This window comes from Anopheles funestus, chromosome 2RL (assembly GCF_943734845.2).
Source record: "Anopheles funestus chromosome 2RL, idAnoFuneDA-416_04, whole genome shotgun sequence".
Lineage (NCBI taxonomy): Eukaryota > Metazoa > Arthropoda > Insecta > Diptera > Culicidae > Anopheles > Anopheles funestus.
Genome location: NC_064598.1, coordinates 64046144 through 64067848, shown reverse-complemented (window position 1 = coordinate 64067848; position 21705 = coordinate 64046144). Strand labels below are relative to the sequence as shown.

Below are 21705 nucleotides of genomic sequence, written 5' to 3'. Positions count from 1 at the left end.
GAAATAAAAATGATCCACTCCAATAACCATGAAATCCAACGCTGGCTCGTAGTCAAACTCAATGTTTCCTCTCTTTTTTTTTTTGATCTCCCTCTGCACCGTAAGCAGTCAATTTTCTCAACTGTCCGAACTGGGGGTTTGGCGAGTGCTTGAGAAATCATATGTTTTTCTACGCCTGTATTTGTGGCCATGTGCCCACAAGCTATGTGAATAAGCACGACCATGCGCCCTCCTCCATACTCCACATCCTCACCCCCGTTATGTATTATCGCTTACGGGTTTGAAACATATCGAGCTGCTAGTAGGAAGTATGTTTGCAGGCGAATCACGAGAGAAGAGAATCGTCTGACTTATGAAATCATGCCGAAACTAGTGAGAGAGAGAGACCAGCAAGAGAAGCGAACACAATGTTGTGCGTCACACGGCCAGGGAAAATTGAAACAACCCCAATATCATCTTCATTCCGCATCCATCGGTGAGGTCATTTTAGTGGAGAAGGCCAGTGGAAAACGGTACACAACCGTAGAACCATATGTAAGGGTGCGAATCGCTAGTTCGTCCCCTCTTCTGCTGGATAACAGTTGATTTCCTATGTACAACACGCGATTTGTTTCTGTTCTTTGTTTGTGTCACGGACGGGATTGCCTTCAGGTGGGGTAACAACACGTGATTTTGTTGGAAGTTAAATTGTCATCGTCAGCTTTAGCACCATCACCATCGTCATCATCGCCGATCGAATTGGAGAAGGAGTAGTCTCAACGTTCGGTGGAAGCTACACTATTTAATCTAACGCAAATGTCATCCAGTAAATCATTCGTTTACATGATGACGGTAGCGGGTACAGACAATAAAGGTGGAACTAACGATACTGGGATTGCGGCAATGTCTTCAACTAAATCGACCGTCGATTGCAATGTAGCGATGAGTTTAGAAGGTGCTTTAAACAGTTTAGTTCCATCTGGTTCATCACTCTCACTAAAGATTATGTGACTGTGCCCGTTTTTTTTTGTTCCAATTCAACCTCAAATCATCAGAAACAATAATAAAATGAAATGGTCATCTAACGTTACCAACTATGATAAAATTATATCGGCAAACATTAGCGAACGCTAAGGTTTTACTAGGAACGTGTTTTACTGCTTTATCTTTTGCATATTAATGAACTAAAAATATATTAGTAACGTCTTCTTCTATCTGCGAGACACTTCGGTAGTATGGCATGGGAAACTAGCTTCCTGGGCTTTTCCTAACTAATTCACTGATTTGAGCTTACGCTCCAAGACCTCAAAGTTTTTGAGAACGACAACTTAGGTCATATGTCCCGTTGGTGACGTCAGTAGAATCAAAAGTTACATCACATTTACTTATCGTGATTAATCTAAAAATAAACAGCAGCGGTGTTTTGTTATACAAAATTTTTGAAATTTCCGAAAATTAGTGGAATAATCATTCCCAAATTCATGAAACTTTTAGGGAAATCAAAACAAAGTTATAAAAGATGAAGAAATGTGTTTCTTTATTATACTTTTTTTCTTCTATTTTTGTCTCTTCCTTTCATGACAAGATGTTGATATAAATAAAGAAAATAGATCGACCCACGCAAAGATCTGCAGAGGAAACCCCTTCGAGAGCCTGTGACGCAGATGGCACTCTTCTGGTACCGGTTGTATTCACACATTTCATTCTTTCCTTCGGTGATTTTCATCCCTTCCAAGACTCATAACACTAAGAAGCACCAGTAATTCACAGTTCATTTAACTCATATCAGCTGTCAACGACATTCGCTTGAAGGCCTCTGACAGTTTGGATTTTTTTATGTAAGAGGATCAATACAACTCCTTTAGCACTTTCACGTTTCGTGTACATCATAGCATGAAACAACAACGGAAAAGCCAATGAATTGCGCCGACCCATAATTGAACTCCCCAAGGAGATGATCCAGACAGGCTGAGTAAATGTTAACCGACCGTCCTTCGGAAGGTGATACTACACACCCTTTGATTAAATACATATCGAAGTCTGCGTACTATTTACGTACGTTACCCGGATTCTTTGGAAAAAGCCTTGTTGCTACCGGAAGAATCAGAAGTTCACCAAGCTACAATCAATACGGACAACACTAGCATTGTTTTACGTTATTTTTTCTTCTTCCTCGAAAGTTTTACTTATTTTGCTAGCCACAAAACCAACACGCACAAGGGCAGTGAAGATCTTGTGTGCCCTCTTGCTTGCATTGCCTTATCGTGTGCTTGCGGTTATAATGCGATAACCTTTTCGGTGGTTGTCCCTCGGTCCAAAAACCGAACCCCTGTGAAGAAAGACACCATAGTACGGTGCATTTCACTCTACCTAGAATGTGTTGGAAGATTCCTTGCAAATATTTTCAGCCTCGAATAATCCTCGTAAATGAACATAAACTTTAAGAAAAAACGGAAAAATATGCTCACCATACTGGTAAGAACTGGTTTGCGATCCCATAAAAAGAATGAAGTTATCAATACGTTTTAATCACTTCGACATAGGAGGGCAAAGGTAAAACTGTGAGTACGTCCAACGACGGCGAAGTGCGATTGCGCGAGATCGCCGTTTGTATTATGTTAGCTTGTGTGTATATAAATAACGTCTAGGTTTGATTCAACAACTGCAAACTCCGTGTTCGACTTGACTTGAGCTGGCATGTGAAGTGTAAAGTCAGACGAATGGTGCTTTTCTCGGCTCACGAACGCTCATCCAGACGTAGTCGATTGATAATGTAGTAAGAGATGGAAACCGTAGAGTAAGCGATCAGGCGTTGGGAGCGTGTTCGATACTGCGACACAATTAGGTGAACGTCGAACCTGCTAATGTGCATCCATCTCTCTATTTGTCCTTTTGAAGACCTTAGGCCGACTTGATGCATGGATCTTCCTCATGTTTCTTCAACAATATGTATGCATGTTAACGTTGTGATCTGAGCAGATCAAATAACCAACGAAATTGTAATCTTCACAATATTTGCTAAATGGTCAACTACATATATGTTCCAGCGTTTTAAATACATCCTTCAAATACTGAACGCAATAGGGCACTCTGAAAAATCTGAACACGCCTGACAGAATGTGGTACTATTTTTAATGGCACGTGCTGCTATCTAGCGCAACCATTGCCAGTGAACATTATACTAGTTCAAAAATACACATATAAATGAAGCCAACAACAAGTACACCTAAACCTACGATTCTGCGTTCGAACCGAAATGCGTGGTGGTAGCGTTACACCGCAAGGAAGGAAGGCAACGGAGAGAGAGAGAGAGAGATTTTCCCTCGGACCGGTTTTGTTACCACCTCATGCATACCACCCTATCGGTAGGTTTAAACAGAGAAAACAGCTCTACCTGCACAGCTAGAAATACGCAACAAGTTAAGGTAACACGTTTCGTAAAGTCAAGCCCCTTATTCCTTGGCCCGTAGGACGGACAGAAAGATTCCAGTGAAAGTTAATTATGCGAAGACGCTGGTGACGATGATAATCAATTGAGCTAATTGATGTTGATTGTGAAAGGGATGTGTATACCTCTGGCATACAGATTACAAAAAAAAACACCTGAAAAACGGCATGACGGATTATATTCAGTCGAGATGCAAAAGATGAATACTAAATAAGGGATCATTCGTGACGGATTTTTCTTCCTTGTATGAAACAAGTAGGTATATTAAAAAATGGTTCCCTAACACATGTTGAACACGTAGTGCAATTACATAAACCGAAACTTAAAAGATTACAAATTTAATATCTTTTTTTCATTATATTTCTATCACTTTCGTTGCTTATACCGTCCATCCGTAGATATACAGCCTTGAATTTTAATTGACCTAACCTTCTTGACGGATAACTCTGTGATATAGTGGCATCGGTCGTAATACGCCAGATCTGGTACTAAATCTCATTCGAGCCGTACTCCCGTATGTCAGACAGCTATTAAGGTACGGATAAAGCCAAGAAAAATCAGAAAACTCACTTCCAGAACTTTGTAGTTGTATAGCACAACTAAGAAGAAAAGAATACATAAAATGTACTATACTTGCTGCTTGAAGGCAGTGATTTACACCTTTTTATGTCGTTTTACCATAAAACAGTGATCGCGTCCAACAGCTACAAGCAGCATAGCGAAAGGTACCTTTCGCTGATCGATAATCATTTGCACAGTCAGTATGGGTCAGCGTATGGGTCGCTTGTGTGAGACGGTGTAGAAACATACTACTGGCGTAAAAGGGTGCCACGGCGCACACATTTAAGTACGTTTCTCTGTTACATATACACACAACTCAAGCATACACATAAACAGCCATCTATGTGCGAACATTCGCATTAATCGTTGGTGCGTTGATGATGATCGCGATCGGTTGCGGCCATCGCAAAAGGTTGCTTTGAACGGATGAACTAAATTAGAAACCATCGACCGTCGAAGACGGTTCACGATACATGACACAGTTCTATTTTTGAGTAACAGCGAGAAAGAATGTTCTGCTTCTAGACGATGATGTTATTTATTTTGATCATAATTTTTCTTTTAAGGGATTTGAACCAACCAAACAAATTCAAGAGTTTTTGTTCTAGTGTGTTTATAACAACCACCGTATATCTACTACATAAAACATTATGTTGTTGTATACTAGCTATGGAAACGTGAACGTTCATTAGCGTGCATTTCATAAGTTCAACACACAACCAAAAAAGGCAAAACCAAGGATCGGTTATAGATATGACTATTCCGTCAAGAATAACACGTCAAAGACGAAATATCTCATACTACACCACAAAATTATCAACAGCACAACCATTCAACCGCAAGGTCAACAATTTATGTTCTGCCGTTATCGGTTCAAAATTTGGTCGAGTTGTAATCTTTTTTTCTCTGAAGAATTGCGGCCTGCGATCCGATAGAGTTTGTGAACAGCAGAAAGCACATGGAATTACTAAGACTAGAAAATATAACGAAAGATATTTCTCATTATGAGCTTCCAACCTCAAATTATCACAGCCAAATTATCAGAGCCACAGCAATCATTCAATCATTTTAAGGCCACCATGACACGATAAATTAATTATTCGAGTTGAATTTTTCTCGATTAAGGCATGTGGTTTGTGTACATCTTAGTTTGGCAACTCTTCAAACTCCCATAGATGGTAATGTTGCAATTTCATCTCTTTCATTTCAAACGAAAACTGGAAGCATTCAATGTTGTCTTTGTTATAAACTCTAAAAGTAGGGAAACTTGTGTAGAGTACAGTCTTGAAACGATTTGATTTCCAATAGTGCCATCTGTATGCATATTCTCAATAGCCCAAGACCAATAATCTTCAACATAATCAAATAACTTGTATATCTTATATCTACAACTTCCATAACATTCAATAAAATTGAATTAAAATTCAGTTTAAATATGTTGAGTTAATCAACGTTTCAATTTTGTATTAATATATAAATACGTAGAACCATGGTCGGCATTATATCTGCAGATGCTAAATACGAAATATTATTTTGATGCAAAAAAACATTCTTATTACTTTTTCTTTATTAATTTCAAGTATGTTTCAACCACAGACAGCATAAATTAAATGTTATGCTGGTAGATTAAAATTTCAATGCTTTACAAAAAATATTCACCACTGGCGTATCATTTAACCTCCCTTCGTAGACCTTGAAGGAGAATCCCCTTCCCCAAACCGCATACACACACGGATAACCGGTAATGGTGGTAGGGTTTCATTGACATAACACCCCCCTTCGAGGGTCTCGAGTTTTGATGATGCTAGATGCAACACACCAAAAAAAACCTTTAACGATCTATACACGGATAGATGAATGTTCGCTGATTTCGAGTACCGAACGCAACCTCCAATGTGTTATCTCATGCAGTACACGCAACCGTACAACTTTGCACTGTTGATTTTCTTTTACACTAACCAACCAGCTGTCGGACGCAATCAGCTGTTTCACAATCTATGTATGTGCCCCAGTGTGTGCGCGGTTTTTAGTGAAGGGATGTGGGGCGAAGGATGTCGATACGATCGTGATCGCGTCAAGTTGGGGTCCTTGAAATGTTCGTACCAAAAACCAGAGCGAATGTATCACTGCTAAGCAAGATAAAGGTGGGGGATCGCTTATATTATGGTGCTGTAGGTCCGCTTCACTCTCACACTGCTGCCGTTCATTAGACGCTCCCTTTGTTGGTTGGTATTGTTGCAGCTGATTGATATAGTGTTTCAGGTGGTTCGCAATTGGCCAAAAGCCGTTCTGCCCACCACACAACACGTGTCGATTTTCTCGCACTAAAAACCTCTCTAGCTTTCCGCCCTTGAGTTTTGCGTCAGCCATTTGACGTCGTACCTGACACATTGGCAGTACGAAGAAAAAAAAAGAAAGTGAAGTCTAACGGTGCACTGGTTGCTTCCCTTAAAGCCTTTCGTTTGCCCACTAGAGGTGAACGGAGCCGGGTTCCATCTTTGGGTGGGGTGAGATTGGACCGCGTAACAGAAACCTCAATCAGACGACAGCCGCATGTGTGGTGAACAGTACGGAAATAGTTACACTTCCATCGCTTAAACTCTTCTCCAGCCACGAGCACCGCCGCAATTGACGTGGGTATTTTCCAATGCGCCTGGCCATTCTCAAAAACCAGGGAGGAATGGCGCACGCTTTGCTACAGTTTGCTTCCAACTCAATGGTTTTATAAGATAGCTTCTCTGCCGCTGAATCGAACGACAGTCGACCCCTACAAATCTCCGTAACATCTCTAGACAAAGCGGCAACTAGACGGGAAGCAGTTGAACGTGCAAAATGTATACTCGTGTCACGTTACCTGCATGGCTCACGTTGGTATTAGTAAAGACCTTTGCATTTGATCAGATGTTACGTTTCAACTTCCCCTTCACTCTTGCACCTCCATTGCACCTCGCCGCAGTTCCTCGGTTTTTCTCAATCATCCCAAGCGAAGGCAAATTAAATTCTAATGAAATCCATACGTTCCACGTGCCTCAACACAGTTCGTGATGGGCGACTACGGTTAACGCACACTTGCAGTACTCCAGTAAACACAAAGAAACCTTGATTGGAAAACAAAGTGTGTAGCGCTGTTAGTAGCGCTTCCAATGTGTTTAGTCAAACTTTGCTTAAGTACATTGTGGTCCATTCGGTTCTTAGTTAATTTAGTTAATAGTCAGAGTTATGATTTGAGAATTCCATGAGCAAGGCGTTTAACTAATATCGTGATTCTATCAAACTACTCGAGACATCAGAACTTCAAACATCTGTTTGCCTTTGCTTAATATAACTTCAGAACATCCTCGAACTCGTACTTACATAAGGAATAAATACATACGTTACATACATACACACGAATAAATCATACCAATCGAAGGTTAATTGTGAACAAAATGAATCGAATAAACTAAACACTGGTTATATATTACCGGAACCGGAAGGTTAAAGGTACGCACAACAAACTAGAACGGAAGCAATCGTAATACGAGCGGATGTTCTGAACGAACTTTGTAGTTAGATATAACGTTAAAGCTAGTAGTAGAAGTATTGCACAAAGCTTGATTAACGTGAATTAAACTAATCGAATCCACGCACACATCAAAGCAATACTAAGAGGCAAGTTCAAGTGAATTGAATTATCAATCGGCACGGTGTTTAGTTGGTTAAGTGATAAAGTTTTATACTGGACCTAGGACCATATTTGTTCCCTTATAGCGGCATGTAATTAGATGTATTTACCTTACAATCTTTTTCTAGTAAATTTTCTAAAACTTTGTACAGATACAAGTATTTCTCTTCAAATGAGTCAAATTGTTATTATTTCGTGTTAAGGAAATATTACGATAACTACGTTAGCTTCATTGAATAGCTTCAGCGGTTCAGTACTTCAGACAACATCATCTGCCAACTAGAACTACCCAAATAATTCGTAACTCTACTGATGAGGGCAGATCATTTTGAAAGATGTGAAATAACCACAAATGGGTTTCTGCGTTGCCCATTTTTGAGTTTAGATAGTTACATAGTTAAATGATTGAAAACGTAGCGTTCGAACTAACTTCCATCAACCATTTGACAGTGTCCAATACCGAAAAAGATGCCTTCGTTTTATAGCTTTATAGCTGGTTTAATTCAGGCAGACCAAAAATCATTCATATTACCCTTCCATTCTTTCAGATCTCCAAGTCTGTGCATGATCGTCTCCATTTTGCAGCACGTGGAAACGAATGCTTCGGAAACTAACCGAGTAACCCATAATAGGTGATTGTGGTAGACACGTCGCCATTTGCACTCCTCTGTTGATTGTACTCGAGAAGTGACACCAAAGGACAAATAAACATTACTCAAGGACAGAATAAAAATGTAACGAAAAAAGAAGAATTATGATTTAAACGAAACGAACAAAACAAAACAAAGACTTTATGTACAAAATAATATTCGTTGCTCTGAAATAATCTTGTCAACTATAACATCAAATAAACTAGTCAAATTAGCTGTTTTATCAATAATAAAAACAGTGCATTACAGAACAACATTTAAAGGTTAAAGTGTCTGAAATAATAAAAAATGCTGCGTGGAACTGATCTTTATGATAATTGGAACATACCATTGTGATTCCAATAAAGTCCAACAATACAGCAACCAGTTTATACGTGCGATCGCACCCAGTGGTACATTCGATTATATAAACTTACCTCCCGAACACTACGAGACGGGTTTATTGTGGATAGTATTTTATGTATCATATGCTTTATCCATGAAATCTACCATAACATCTCCAATGGGACAGTATAACATACCTGTGAAGAGAATGAAAAAGAATAAAATATGAAATATATTATTACTATTAATATTCAATTAACGAGTTGTTGTTTCCTAGATTTTTTGCATTTATTTTACATATTAATTATAAAATTCAGTATTCACATAGTTCCACAATTTTTTCTCTAAAATGCTAAAAAATAAAATTCTATTTCGTTCAAATTTGATTTCATGTTACTTCCTTTTTCGTTTCTGCACGATCACCTACTTCATCACGAGATAAAACGTCATCGGTTAGAAGACAACGAACAAAAACTCCTGTCGGACGAACCGGCCAACAATAGACAGGTTTTTTTTGTAGTTTGGTTAGGCTTAACGCATCGATTGCTCGCTCGATCATCGGCAAATACAGATGAAAGAACTAACTAAAGCAAAGCAAAACAAAAACAAGAAAACTTCATCCAATATTCATAAGACTTCCTCCTTCTGTGTGAAGCTGTTTCGCTTTGATTCGTAACAGCAGAATGGCAAAGACTTAAAAAAGGAAACCACAAACCTTGCCTAGCGGTCTTTCAGCTTCACACACAAGCTGAAAGCTACCCGCCCGCCGCAATAGTCGTCAGCGTCATGATCATCTGCATGCGCTACACGATCTGCTCGTTCACCTCTAAAAATATAAACACTCGGTGTTGTGTTTGACTAAGGTATGACATAGCCGCCCTTATTCTACATCCCAGAGGACACAACAACACTCCACCAACGTGTAGACCTGGATACCTCTCTTTGCTTCATTCTCTTGATTCGCGTTCGTTTTTGTGCTTGGTAAATAAACGGTTAAAAGCAATGACGTCTGACCATCAGGTTCTAACAGACCCAGTACTGTCGACTACATTTGGGCAACAAGGTAACGAACAATGGCACAGATTTATATGCCCACCCCGATCAACACAACGAATTGACTGCTATACAACAGTTCACGTTTGCTGTTCTACATTTGCTATAGCTGATCTACATTGCGTTGAAAAATGAGAATTGGCTATAAAATGATATTAGGAATTTTAACATTAAATTTGTACAATCTGTGGAAACAATATGTTCACTAAAAAACATATTCCATACATTTTGTAAACTTCTATTTTGATACGTCATAATATCAACATTTCTTAATTCGACTCAACTTATGAATCATATTTCTCGTGCATAATTCCAACACGTGTTTTTAACTAATCAATATTTTCAACAACAATATTAATTGGCTGATACTTCTAAAGTACAGAAGAATTCCTTACTTCAAAGAAAGTATTTTTTATTGATTGTCAACCAATACTGGCTATCTACCAAGCTGTACAAAACATGTATAGGACGCTTGACAAACATATGAAAATTGTATTTCCTTGTTTATTCTGGTTCTTTCATTCCATTCGAATATTCCCAGTGAAAGAACTTTAAGCAGCACATCAAAAGCAAACGGAAGTGGCTTTAAGTCCCCAAAACCAAAAAAACAAAAACAAAAATCAAGTTGATGCTCGAAATGGCTATGTTATGTTCAGTTGTTTATACCCCCAAAAATCTGGTTCCCCTCTTCCACAATTTGTTCGTACCGTTTTTGTTTCAGGATGGGATCATTTGCACATTCGCGCATGTGCCTATTATTTTTTTTCTGTTTACATTCGAGCATTTCGCTCGGAAACACATCAGAGCGCACGAGCTGTTCCGACAACGATGTTTAGACATCGCGAGACTCCCGGATCGCACAATCGATCGTGGGTGTTGAGGGGGGTCATAAAGGGTGGACTAGGATGTACATATAGGAGATAATGCTAAAGGCATGACGCAGGGTGTGCGTATATGAGTATAGGGTATGAATTGAATGTAGCATCCATTAGTGATAGACGCGATTTGAAGAAGTATCCGCTAGTATATTATCTTCCACGAGGCGAACAAAGGTGACGAACAAAAATATAACATTCACCATGGACAAGGTAAGGGAATGCGAAAAAGAACTGATCAAATTACATATCTGGATTTTCTTATTCTACTTCTGATTGTTCGACTCACTCACTGACTACTTTGATGGAATCAAACTTAACTACTTTATATGTTTTTTTTTCGTCTTTGAACACATGTGTTTTCAATACCCCTTCTTCATTCCTCGTCAATTCTACCCCTTCCATTTTGCCTACACCCTTGAAATAATCAACATCGCACTCTCACGCACACAACGCACCATTGCGTTAGCACGGCTGTTGGGACTTGTATCCAGCAGGTGGCGAAGAGCGGCGTGTGTACATACACGCGACACAACCGAACGAACGAAAGGGGGTGTGTGCCCTGCAAGAAGGGATGGTGAGCGTGTGCTATTGCGTTTGAAAACGGAAAACTACATTGGTGTTGAATGTTGCGCATGCCATGGTCACCGTGGATATATATCAAGCTCTCGCTCGCGAGAGAGCGAAAGAAAGAGAAACGATTTCATCGTGCAATGGCGATATGACACTTCGCGCTTCTATATACAAAAATCAGCTGGTCGATTTTGTGCCGGTGTGTGTGTAACATCGAGAGTCGTTTTCCTTTACTGCCTACTGCGTCCAAAACACACTACACGAGCAGTTGGTCTTTTCCATCTTGTTCGTTGTTTTCTTCCAAACATAAACCGATATATTTTGTGTTCAATTCGGAATGGGCATGTATTTTTTTTTGTTCTACCCTTAATGCTATTAGCATTGTTTAGAACATTTCAACGCATATTCTGAATAGCTTTTTTCGCACTCGCCATGCTACTCTGTCTCTTTCTCTTTTGTATATGCTTTCTCTCTGATTCCTTCAAGCAACAGTGCTCTTTTGGAATCCTTCCATAAGCGATAAAGTGTTGGTATTTGTGTATACAAATTGAACCATGATCTACCTTTTCCATTTTCATTTTACAGTCAATAAATGTGAATGAGGACGCGAATGGGAATCAATAAGGATATTACAATCCGTATAGAGGTATCACAGAACATCGTTCTCTTTTGTGAAACAACTTTTTCAACACACGAAGGATGGGCATATGCAAAACATTGATATCACAAATACAAGCCGAAATGTCAAAGTTTAATTAAAAACCCTCATTTATGGTAACTATTCGATTAATACTATGGTTTCGAATACAAACAAATGAACTTAAAATGTAATCTTCAGTTTCACACAGTTAGCAACATAATAGGTATGTCACCTTTTCGTTTCGTGCCATATACCTACAATAGGTAGGTTCACATCGTCTCAAGGTTTCCAGAGAAACATAGAAAAGTGTTTTTGGACAATATTAGCTCGTTTCTCTCCAAAACGTAAATAAAACCGTCATCAGCATCGTCATCCATATGAATAAATTATAGTGTGTTAATGTTGTGTGACGTCGAAATTCACTACCAAAGCGTCGTGTTGCCGTTTTCCAAAATTCACTAGCTCTATCTCCCCATGTCATAGATAACTGATGTTTGTTAAAATTGCGATGTTTAGTTAAAAGAAACACACTTTTCATTCTTCCTTCGCGACTAAATTTGCGTTAATACGCAATTTCATTTATCCTCACAGATTCCCTCAAAGCGTATTGTTTCCTTCGTCTTCTTTGTCCCCTTTGACCAGGCTCGCCGATCTCATTTTCTTTCTCTCTTCTGCTTATATACTGCGTCGTGCATGGATGGGTCGCGAGAAGAGCAGCAAGCTGCGAGAGGATGATGCGATATGAGATTCGACGACGAAAACGCACACACGCACCCAAAACATACGCAATCGCTTGAGTGACGACTGATTTCAGCGTGTTTCACGCAAACAAACACAGTTGCAAAACCTCGCGATCGCAAAGGTGGTGGAGCTCTACACATAACAACATACCGACGACTACTGTGTTCCTGTTTTATCTACGCAATTGTGGACGAACCTACGCACCTGAAACTTGCCGTTGCACGTTTGAACAGATGAGTGTGGCGTTGTGTGAATTAATGTAAGGTTCGTTTCGCACACAATGATAAAGGAAATCGGGCCCAACCTGTCCACCGTCTGCTGCCCACATCAATCAAGCACCACACACAACAACGGTTGTCTTTCAACTTTTTTTTGTGGATCTGACCGAAACCAAACCACCACACAACATGGCCAGAGAATGTTGTTCTTTGCGGACGCTCTTTACATTTGCTTTCGGATCTGCGGTGAAAGGTTCTTCTGACGTCCGTTTTGCGACGTAAAAATTCGAAGGAAAAAACCCTGGCCTTTGCTAAGATGAAATTGAGTACGGAAGGATACGCGTCCTAAAACGGTGTGCAAAACAACAAACGATGGGTCGATCAACCCATCCGCTTTCCAAAGGCCAATGACCAATTTTTCGATCAATGTATGCATACGTACACGCATACAGATTAACACGAGAAAGGAACTATTTCTTAGCTAAAATTGGCAAAAAGACACGTTAGATAACATGATGAGTCGATGCGTCAAAGAAACCTAACCTTAGAGTTGATGCGTAAAAGAATGCTCCTCAACAAAGTACTTAAATGCGATGTTAATAACCTGGACACAACCAACCAAATATCGCGTACCCAACCATTATCCTACAATATTTGGCAAGGCAAGGCTGAATGTTCTTTTGTTCCAATGATTATGTATTCAATATGACAAGTAGTACATGTCTGGAAATATCGCTCACGATACGAGCAATTGCCTATCGTTTTCTCCTATATCAAACCTTATCTTATCAATCGACTTACAAGTACGTGTGGTAGAGCGCATATCTAGTCACGCAAAACCAAACATTTGCGACATTCGCAACATATTCTGAGCATACGTAGACTGATAATTGTACACAACAATACCGACCATCACACGCCAGCGTACTGTCGATAAATGAGGAAGACTGCTACACAGATTGCGATGCGCTTGTACTTTGAACATTTGTGCATGTCTGAATGTCTGAATAATATACAAGGAAGCTACCATAGTACGAGTAGACTGCCATGCAGTATAAGCCATTAACTGATAACAACGATCAGTTTCAATGGTTGGAAGGGAGCGCACACACTAACGAGGATCACTTCAAAGTCCTCTCTGAACCACAGATTACGAATTGCGTCTCCAACTTGTCTGTCAGCTGTCTAAAGACAAGAATGAGCACGTTTTCTTACCTCACCGATATCTGATGAAAACTGTCGTGACCTAATTCATCTTTTAGCCAGTGTTTAATCATGTAAAACGATTAGAGGTTTGAAGTTCTATCACTTTTGCTAATGAAGTAGGTTTTTTAAGCCTCACAAAGCTTCAGCTGAAAATTAATTTAGTTCGCAATTTGACGAGCGTCGAAACCATCGTCAAGTGACCTCAAATTTCAGTTTATTTCTGCTTCGCGAACCACCTTGCCACGGTCATTGATAATGATGTGAAATCGCAAGTTTCACTCAACGACTAAGGGAACCACGTTCACATTCATTATTTCCCTAACCCCAACAAAGTCTCTTGTAGGTTTCCGACGCGATAAAGTGTTGGTCGCGATGTGGGCTACACGTTAAATAATAATTAAGCTGTGGGGTAATATAAACCACCGACGGCCACGTCTCGCCGGATTAAAATGGGGGCATTTATTTGCTATCAGTAATAGGTGTAGCAAAAAATTAAAACGATTTCATTTAGTACCACAACCTGTCTGCTTGTGGAAGACTATGTCCACTTTTTGATAATGGTTTCACTTGCCATTTACTCATGCGACACATTCCCATGGCAGACAAATTAACAATATCATCGAGCATGATTTGTTTTCAACGTTGACAAATGTCGTTTGTAATTACCCGGTCCCATCAGACAGGCACATCATCAGTCCGGTAGACAACAACACAACAAAGGAAAGACCTGGATGCTAATGACAGAGATCCTTAAGATAAGGCACCTTTGCAAATGATGCGTGAGGACCTCATACTACCTTAGAATAGCAATTACAAAATAAGATACCAAAACACACCAAGAGATTTACGAGACTTTAAACTGACCAAATTGATTTTCAATATTTTCTTTAATTCGTGCTGCCAAAATTACTAAAATTAAGATCAGTACATTTGTCTTCCAGGAAAAAGTCGTAATACCCTAATTGCCAAAAAAAAGCATAGACCAACGAATGTGAATCAGTGATGGACAGGGAACTCTGGTTGCTTTCAAGCATATAATTTCTTCTAGCAACTCGCAAGGAAGTGTAGTGAACGGGTTTGTGAAATGAATCTTCTCAATCATCTACACACCTTCCGCCTTAAGCCGAGAGAAGCTTAGCTCTTTTGCCCAAAATCATTGGCCCACGGACAGCAAAAGCCCGAAGTTTGCCCGGGTAGTTGAACATTGGCAAAGGTTCATTACATTTTTATTTTTTCCTGAAACCACACCGACCGACCAGCAGCAGGCACGAGATATTGCATAAGTGGCCAATCGGATTTCTCTTTTCCATTACATTTATAAGTGCGAGCCCATGAGGCCAATATTTTTTCCCATTTCTTGCGCGTACGAACACCAAGCGCTAGTGTGTTTATTGCACTGCTTCTAACCCTTCCGCATCTTGGATTGTTGGGCATGTTTGAACAATTGTTTCATTATGATGGAAATATGGTTAAACGCACATTCCGTATACGATACAATATAACAAATGTATACTTCCTTCACTTTACCGTGCGAGACAGCATGTAACATAACTATCAAACGTGGCACAACGGCATTCGATTTACAGATGATGGAATCTGCTGTTTGATGGACTGAATAAGTGATTAAAGGTAAGTAGTACCAGTGTTCTTTGGGTCGCACTATACGAGCTTATCGTTACTGCGCGATAGTGCACACCGACGTTATTTACCCGTTTTATACGCTTCACAAACCACCTGCACATTCTGCCCGTCCCCGCCGTTGAGTCAGCGAAATGTGATGTGAATTGTGCTCATTTTAATGTAACATACGCAAGCACGCGAAGCAGGAAAAGACTTTATCCAACCGGACAAAGAAATTCCGACATTAGCAACAGTCTACCACCGCTGGTGGCAGTAAATGCTGTGCTGTCTGCGTCCCATCCAAACGGGGGAATTCAATATTTTGCGCATGTCCTCCCGTCACGGCTCCTCCTTTTTTCGACCTGGTTTTCGGTGCGATCGTCTAGCAAACACGGATACAGCTGAAAATTCTCGCTTTTATTCCATACTCGGGAATCCTTTTACAGGAACAAAGAAAGTTCTATCATGATTCCCTGTAACAGGTAGGGTATCCTTTTCCACTATGAAGGAATTTATATTACCTAGTTGATGCACTAAAATTGCAAATGAATAAAATTAAACGATACAACTAAGTTAGTAATGTAAGTAAGTAAGTTAGGAATAATTTTTAGATTAAAAAATTCTAAAAATACAAGTAAAAAAGTAGCGAATATAAGTACACTGCAAGTGCAACAAGAAATGAATTGAAGCTCGATTTGAAAAAAAAAGTTAGCTTGCATTGAAAATGAGAATAGTTTTATTGTTTTTTTTTTCATTCTTTTGATGGTAAAATTTACAATAAAATAAAAGACAACGATAGAAATACGGCCTGGCCGTTCTTCGTGAATAAAAAATAAAAGACAAAGAACTTAAGCAAATATTTAAAAAATATTTTTCACACAAATGTTATTCTAATTTTAACAAACGAACAAACAGTAACAAGTTTATTCCAAATAAAAAACAAATCTATAAAAATTATAACTTATGTTTCAATGTTGAAAATTTAAAACATAAAAAAATACTTCAGATCAAGTCTTTTACAATCAACCAATAAAAAGTTATTTTATTTGTAAAGAAGAAAACACACTTCAATGCCTTTGTTGTCTGCATTGCTGATGGAAAGCAAATAGGGACACATTTCCTCTGTCTGAACCAAGTCGGAATAACCTACTCGTTGGACGGTGCTAGGCGACAACAAAGAAGCTACAAACTTTCCCAATTCAATTTTGTGCAGATAGATGCACCACAACCCTCTTCTTTTCTCACACGAGAGCGCAATTCGCATTATCCTTGGCCTCAATTCTTCTTTTTTCTTGCGGTGACTTTCAGGTGGTTAGGAACGAAAAACAAGAATTATGAACTGCTTCCGTCTGGTGGTCGGAAAAATCGGATGCACTCCAAACTTCAGCAAAGAAGGTATCCGTATGTGTGGACGTTGTTAAAAAAAAAAGAAGAAGCTCCCTCTATGCATTTAAAGCAAAAATTGGTGACGAGAGAGAACATGCAGCAGTGTGTTGTGTACTTTAAATAATACAAAATAATATAATGTGCCATGTTAATAAAACAATTCTGTACTGCTTGCTATATATTTTTTAATATTATCCTCGCATCATTTCAAAGCTAAAATGAACAACAAGTCAGGAAAATAAATTCTTTTTTCACTTCGAATATAACAAAGTAATGTTGGGGATAAGCCTTACAGTATTCAGACAGCTATCATTCTCACTTAAAATGCCCTTTCGAAACGTGTTCTCGAAGCCGACCCGAAAGCAGACGTAAAAGGAGATCTTGAAAGCAAAAAAAAAAATGGAACCAGAAAAATCGAGGAACGAAAAAAGTGGAAACAAACAAAATCAAACACATCCCCTGTACGCAGGATACTGACAGAGTTAGTTTGGTAAGATAAAGAGGAACCGTGCATCGAACGAAAACACCAAACCCCTTTTGCTCTTCCAGCTCATGCACGACAATCCACCCGGAGACCTGGAACCGGAGGCCAGCAAACAAAGATAACAGACAGAAAAAGCACTGCTAGTCTTGCACCGTGGCTGAAGAGTTTCAAATGTAGTCTCCCCATTTTGTCATCTCTTCTGGTCCATCGTTGCCCCGTTGCCCCGTGCACAGTTGCATTGGAGCTGTTCCGCAGTTGCTTTATTTGTTTCATTGTATTTTTTCGCCTCTCATGTCTGGTTTCTTGCATTTGTGCACACAGAGACGGATGATGTGATTTGCCAGATAGGTAAGGATCAATGGCTAAAGAGTGGTTAACACCACCCGTCCTAAGTCCCGGAGTAACTGCGAAGTCAAAATGTGATTAAAAAAGAAAACGAAACATCTGTTTCCGTCAAAATGGCCAACGTAATCCACGGAAGGGCACCTATATGAAAGTGTAATATTCATTTAGTTTTATTTGCTATGCTACACAATTAGTGTAGCTCCTTCCCGTTGCAGCACAGACGCTAAACGTATTAAGTTACTGTTTTCCACACATGTACCAGCACACTATATTGACCTAACCGACAACGAAACAGGTAACTAGAATACTGAATGTTCTTTTTAGGTTAACTAAGCATTCCCAACCGTGGAAATAATAGTTACCAACAACAGCATTAAAAGGTGCGGCTGCTCTTTGTTGTCTGTGGAAATTGGTCTGTACCGGGAGCTGACGGTCGTTGTTTGTCGCCATCATTATCGCCCATCGACCACCATTCGCTTAATATTCAACATTACAGGATCATCCCATTACGTTATGGTTTTGTTGTAGTTTTTTTTAAACCTTCTTATACGATATCGGTGCCGACAATACTTCGCTTATAGTGAAAACTAGTTAGTTACAATATTTGTAACACAATATGCTGAATTTGTGCAGCATTTCGATTGATATAAATTGGGTATAGAACGTACACACTTACACTAGCAGTTCGTTGAACCCCAGTCATGTTCGGCTTTTCGTCGTCCATTCGTCAAATGCTCTACACGCAGCAAGTCATTCAAGCGTCAAAATCAATGAAAGGATGAGTGCGAATGCTGCACACCAAGCAAATTGGGGTCGTAAATGGGGGAAATAACTTACAGAACGGAACAGACCAAGCTCGAATCCAGATCCACGCTCGAAAAATTCAATACAATCACATTGCCTTTGCTGACAGAAATTACAACAAACTTATCAGTGTACAAAATTGTTCCAAAGTGTTTTTATTTTCGTAAACTTTTAAATAACCTTTCCACAGAATATGAAAACGATTGCTATGGAAATAAATGTTAACATCTTTACACATTATACGCCTTATTGTTCCGACTCGACTTTCTAAAAGTGCCCTTCATCATGACGCAATAATGCTTTGCAAAATCTCCCCAAGTGCGTCATCCACTCCATTTTGTGTTCGTTCCGCTCCATGATGGTAATTGCGGAAGGGCCAAGCTGGCTGGCTAATATCATACAGTACAAATATGGCATTTGCAATCAGCTCCCAACCATTTTGAAATTTTCTTTTGCATTTAAATCTATATATTCGCAAATTTTTTAACGAAAAATAAAATTTTTATTCACTGTTTTGCTTCTGCGCTGCCAAACGAAGAGAGCCAAATAGCTCCCGAGCACCAATTTGACAGTACTGTTTTTTTGTTCTCCCGACGGCTGACAGCTGATTTTGTTGACAGTCCGCTTTTCATTGCGTTCGTACCTCCACCTCCCTTTGCATCACATTTGCTCTATCCTCTATGCATGGCTGCTACATACAGAACGCAAACATATCACCAACACACACGTAACGCTTTCAATTATACTGGCATTGTGTGCGTTCAATCCACACGAAACCTATCGTGGTGTGCATGATATTTTTAATTGATCATACCAAAGTTCATAAATAAAGGAAAGAAGGGTTATATTTTAATTAGATTCTCTACGAAAAGTGTGCAAGAAAAGAGATTACTCTAATAAATTGCCAGTTTAAAACACCAACTGCACGCATTTAACGCAACAAAACGAGCCTATACTAACTATTTTTTTTTCTTCGGTATTCCCTGATCCCCTTACCTTGTTGAAGTAGATTCGAAGAAACTCGATAGCACGAAGATAATGTTATATAAACCCGTTTTTCAGACACGGAAAGTCTTCCTTCACCAGTTTAATCAGCATATTGTCTCACGTTGGGTGTTTTTTCCCTATCGCAACCACTTCGTGTGTGACGGTGAAAAAATTTCCACACTTTCGTCCGATAGCAACACGACAGACGGTCCTCCTTCTTTTAGTCCGTAGTACGATTTTCCTTTGCATGCACTGGCACGACACGGTTAAAACAAAATTTGCGCACTGCCACTGGTGTACGTATTTGCTTGCAGCAACGCTGGCGGATTGTTTTATTTTAACTTTCACGATAAAAAAAAGTTTCTCGAAAAACAATAAAACGTCTCACAAACTTGACGAGATTGCACTTAGGATTTCAGTAACCACGAACGAAACGGTTAGCATAAAATTACACACGGCTCTGTGGTAATTCACTGCACAAACACAATACCACAGCTATCGTACGTACGAACTACAGAAATCGAATTTCCTCACAAATAATCACTTGCGGACCCCACGGACAGAGGCAGCCTTGAGAACGTGTACAGAGAGCACCCTTTCCGATGGTGGCCAGCAATGAAATAACGACGACGAAACAAGAAAACCACGCACTACTTGGATTCGATGGAAAACTTTTATTTGCTTGCGTTTCGACAGTCCCTCCTCTCTCTCTCCTGCTTTATCCGATAACGTTGCGTTAGTGTCCTAGCTCTTGTTGGTAGGTATGAATTTCCTTCACTCACTTTTCCAATCACCAGTCTCACGCACACTACTGCACAATCTCGATATTCGTCGTGCTGTGCTCTTCAGTTTGCCTTCTCATTCACTCTGCTGCCACACTTACAGCTCCCCTTTTGATCGTCTTTCTCACTCGCTCTAGAGCGTTGCTTTTGTTTCTGTATTTTCGCTCTTTATCTAACTGACGTTCACCTAGCTTCGTAGCCTTTCTTTCTCTCGACGTCCCGTTGCCACTGATGTGCAGTATCAGGGTCAGTGAAAGAAAAATCAGACTTCACTTTTTGTCTTTTGGGGCGATTTTGCCACGGATTTTTGCAAGTTAGGACACGAATTTTAACTACAGAAAATTGCTTTGACCACGTCCAATAATGTCAGCCAAATGTTATACGCACGCTGTTCACGCTAGGTTCCACCTCATTTGCATCACCGTTTGCATTAATTTAGCTTCACAAAAACTTTTGCCATTTGCATCACTGCTGACTAAGGCCAAAGTCGTTTTTAATCCGAATGTTGGAGTTCAAAAGATGCCAATTGATAGCCCTTGTCGAAACGTCGATTTGCACACAGATGAAATCTTACTGTCACTATCGTGCGCTGGACACACTGAAATGTTCTCAACTGCACTGAAAACTGTATGTACTTTGCCTGAACGCTACGGCCCGTATGCGAACGGGACTAATTTACCGAAGAATCTGGGGAGCCCCTTAACACATACACGCACACATACATATACACACACTGCTGGGAGTTAACAGTAATGCAGGCGACGTGTTGGTAGGTATCCTTTTTCACTAGTCCAAAGATTCGAAACGAAACGAAAGAAAACTGGTCTGGATACGTTCCACTTCACTCTTCCATACACTGCACGACGTTTGGACAATCCGAATGAAAATCTTTCAAACACAGACTATTCTTTACCAAACCAGAAAACAGTGGCCGAGAGTGGAGGAAGAAACAATGGTTCCCTTCGGTGCAAATAGTCTCGATCGAAAAGCTCGAACGTCCAAGCGCAGCATCCACAGTGAACAACGAAAACTGAATGGCTGAAAGTACATACGTTCCCGTGCTCCGAAATCGTTTTTCCTACCATTCGTGTGAAGACGAATGTGTCAATCCCATCTATCTGGTTAGTTAAAAAGAAATAGCATGTCTACCCTGATGCTATGTACGCTTCACTCTTACACAATCGAAACCTAGGACTTGATGCGTTCACAGCACTTACGATGTGCAAACCCCTAGCGCTTCCAAGTTTTCAGAAATAACATGTTTATTAAAAAAAATCGATTTCAAAATTTATAGTTTAAATCATAGCGAAAATAGTTGCGCTATCTGAACCTGTTCTGATGTAAACAATTAATATATTGAATAAT

General features: G+C 39.7%; 1 protein-coding gene across 1 annotated transcript in view; it reads right to left on the bottom strand.

Annotated features, from left to right (window-relative positions):
• LOC125763833 (uncharacterized) overlaps positions 1-21385 on the bottom strand; it is a 31980-nt gene extending 10595 nt beyond the window's left edge. Inside the window, exon 1 of the mRNA XM_049427399.1 lies at positions 19568-21385. The gene's annotated coding sequence lies outside the window, so the exon portion shown is untranslated. The remainder of the gene's footprint in view (positions 1-19567) is intronic.
• Positions 21386-21705: the final 320 nt, after the last annotated feature.